A 3,706-nucleotide genomic window follows, 5' to 3' on the forward strand; every position below is an offset into this window, starting at 1 on the left:
GTAAAGCGAAAAAAGGGGACCGGCGCGCCGCGTCGTGTACTCGTCGAATCGATTCCGCCCGAATTTCGTATATAAAAGAGAAGGGAGAGCCGAGAATCTCGAACCCCGCGATATATCGTCTCCATTACCACCAACGAGTGTGTGTGCGGTTAGCGCCCCGGCGATTTGCCTTCTCGCGTATTTCGTGTGCTGCCGCTGCTGCTCTCTCGTTCGACGCTCTCTCTCTCTCCCTCTTATAATATATATTATAGAGGAGAGACGACGATGAGCGACGCGGAGGAGGCAAACGGCTACGAAAACTCACTATGCGACGACCTCAGAGCAGGCGAGATTACCCGCTGAATTTAAGCATATTATTAAGCGGAGGAAAAGAAACTAACCAGGATTTCCTTAGTAGCGGCGAGCGAACAGGAAAGAGCCCAGCACCGAATCCCGCGGTTCCGCCGCAGGGAAATGTGGTGTTTGGGAGGATCCGCTTATCCCGAGGTGCCGCGTCGCGTCCAAGTCCATCTTGAATGGGGCCACTTACCCGTAGAGGGTGCCAGGCCCGTAGCGACCGGTGCGCGCCTCGGGAGGATCTCTCCTTAGAGTCGGGTTGCTTGAGAGTGCAGCTCTAAGTGGGTGGTAAACTCCATCTAAGGCTAAATACGACCACGAGACCGATAGCGAACAAGTACCGTGAGGGAAAGTTGAAAAGAACTTTGAAGAGAGAGTTCAAGAGTACGTGAAACCGTTCAGGGGTAAACCTAAGAAACCCAAAAGATCGAACGGGGAGATTCATCGTCAGCGGCGCTGGCTTCGCGTCGGTCGGCGATGTCCCGCGGAGTCCTTGCGGCTCGCGCGCGGGCACGCTACCGTGCGCCGATGTCCGGCGCTCGTCGTCGTGCACTTCTCCCCAAGTAGAACGTCGCGACCCGCTGGGTGTCGGTCTACGGCCCGGGTGCGGTGTCTGTCGCGTCGCCGGTAAAACGGCACGCGACAAACCCTCGGTCGCCCGGCCGGCTGCTCGGCGGTACGCGCAAGGTATCAGGCCGCACTATTCACGGTGCGTCGAGACCGTCGCAAGCGCGCGCCACGGTACTCGGAGGTTACGGACTTCGCGCCGTCCCCGGTCCTGGCCCGCTATTGGTTACAGTACGGTACACCTTCGACAGGCCTGCGAACGTCTCCCGCGGTCTCGCGGGAGACCGATACCGGTCGGCGACGCTACTGCTTTGGGTACTCTTAGGACCCGTCTTGAAACACGGACCAAGGAGTCTAACATGTACGCGAGTCATTGGGACTTGTCGCGAGACCTAAAGGCGTAATGAAAGTGAAGGTCGGCCCTGGCCGTCGACCTAGGGAGGATGGGCCGCGTCGCGATGCGGCCTCGCACTCCCGGGGCGTCTCGTTCTCATCGCGAGAAGAGGCGCACCCAGAGCGTACACGTTGGGACCCGAAAGATGGTGAACTATGCCTGGTCAGGACGAAGTCAGGGGAAACCCTGATGGAGGTCCGTAGCGATTCTGACGTGCAAATCGATCGTCGGAACTGGGTATAGGGGCGAAAGACTAATCGAACCATCTAGTAGCTGGTTCCCTCCGAAGTTTCCCTTAGGATAGCTGGCACTCGGCCGTTCCGCACGGAACGCGCGCGAGTCTCATCTGGTAAAGCGACTGATTAGAGGCCTTGGGGCCGAAACGACCTCAACCTATTCTCAAACTTTAAATGGGTGAGATCTCTGGCTTTCTTGAATTATGAAGCCACGAGCATCTTCGGATCAGAGTGCCAAGTGGGCCATTTTTGGTAAGCAGAACTGGCGCTGTGGGATGAACCAAACGCAGAGTTAAGGCGCCCAACTCGACGCTCATGGGACACCATGAAAGGCGTTGGTTGCTTAAGACAGCAGGACGGTGGCCATGGAAGTCGGAATCCGCTAAGGAGTGTGTAACAACTCACCTGCCGAAGCAACTAGCCCTGAAAATGGATGGCGCTAAAGCGTCGAGCCTATACTCTGCCGTCAGCGGCAAGTGGGGCGGCAACCGGGAGCGGGCGTTAGTCTTCTCTCGCGTCGTCACGAAGCCCTGACGAGTAGGAGGGTCGCGACGGTGAGCGCAGAAGGGTCTGGGCGCGAGCCTGCCTGGAGCCGCCGTCGGTGCAGATCTTGGTGGTAGTAGCAAATACTCCAGCGAGGCCCTGGAGTACTGACGTGGAGAAGGGTTTCATGTGAACAGCCGTTGCACACGAGTCAGTCGATCCTAAGCCCTAGGAGAAATCCTATGTCAATGACGGCGTACAATATACTCGAGTGTCGAGAAATAATAATAAATATTATACGAAAGACACACGCCCGTCGGGCGAAAGGGAATCCGGTTCCTATTCCGGAACCCGGCAGCGGAACCGCATACAATTCGGGCCCTCGTAAGAGTGTTCGTCGGGGTAACCCAAAATGACCTGGAGACGCCGTCGGGAGATCCGGGAAGAGTTTTCTTTTCTGTATAAGCGTTCGAGTTCCCTGGAAACCTCTAGCAGGGAGATAGGGTTTGGAACGCGAAGAGCACCGCAGTTGCGGCGGTGTCCGGATCTTCCCCTCGGATCTTGAAAATCCAGGAGAGCGGCCACGTGGAGGTGTCGCGCCGGTTCGTACCCATATCCGCAGCAGGTCTCCAAGGTAAAGAGCCTCTAGTCGATAGAATAATGTAGGTAAGGGAAATCGGCAAATTGGATCCGTAACTTCGGAATAAGGATTGGCTCTGAGGAGCGGGGCGTGTCGGGCTTGGTCGGGAAGCGGGTCTGGCTGAAGTGCCGGGCCTGGGCGAGGTGAACGGTCGGCGTTCTCGCGCCGGTCCCGGGATCCGAGCTCGGTCCCGTGCCTTGGCCTCCCGCGGATCTTCCTTGCTGCGAGGCTTCCGTGGCGGCGCGAGCCGTCGTGGTCGTCCTCTTCGGCCGCCATTCAACGCTCAGCTCAGAACTGGCACGGACTAGGGGAATCCGACTGTCTAATTAAAACAAAGCATTGCGATGGCCCTCGCGGGTGTTGACGCAATGTGATTTCTGCCCAGTGCTCTGAATGTCAACATGAAGAAATTCAAGCAAGCGCGGGTAAACGGCGGGAGTAACTATGACTCTCTCGGGGGAGTAACTATGACTCTCTCGGTCCTCAAAGCAACACGCCGCGATGGTACTTAGAGAGAGTCGTAGTTGGGTCGTGATGCGCCAACGAAGTCCTCTAGTAAGGACCTTCAGCCTCTCACGTTCAAGTTGTACCCCACCTCCTCGTGGTCACTCCCGGGCAACGTCCCCACCATAGCAAGACGGTACGGTGGGCGACGGCTAACGGGTGTACAGCGCCGAGCAAATTAGCACGCTCGGAACTCGCCAAGCTGGCGCATCAGGGATAACTTGTTAGGCCTGTCATCGGCCGAAAAGGCGAAGCGAAGAAAGGAATCAAATGGCGTAAGCCATCATGGGGGAACAGATTATTCTGTGAAAAAGGGAAATTGCTGTCCCAGAATTGGGAAACTAACCCCCAGCTCGCCTTTTCTCTTCTTCCAAGCCGGCTCTTTGTAGTCCGGGTATACCTTGTGCAATCAGACACCAAAGAAACCATCGGGGTGAGGAGCAGCCTAGAGTGCCCAGAGTTTGTTTGCGGAAATCAAAAGCAACACGCCGCAAACTAATTTATAACCGTCGGGGTGAGGTGCAGCCCACGATTGCCCGACCGTCG

General features: G+C 56.8%; 1 pseudogene; it reads left to right on the forward strand.

The window, feature by feature from the left end:
• The first annotated feature begins 334 nt into the window (after window positions 1–334).
• On the forward strand, window positions 335–2,667 carry LOC146721442 (large subunit ribosomal RNA; annotated as a pseudogene).
• Window positions 2,668–3,706: the final 1,039 nt, after the last annotated feature.

Source organism: Nylanderia fulva, unplaced genomic scaffold (genome assembly GCF_048542155.1).
Source record: "Nylanderia fulva isolate GAGA-0341 unplaced genomic scaffold, ASM4854215v1 Scaffold475, whole genome shotgun sequence".
Taxonomy (NCBI): Eukaryota; Metazoa; Arthropoda; class Insecta; order Hymenoptera; family Formicidae; genus Nylanderia; species Nylanderia fulva.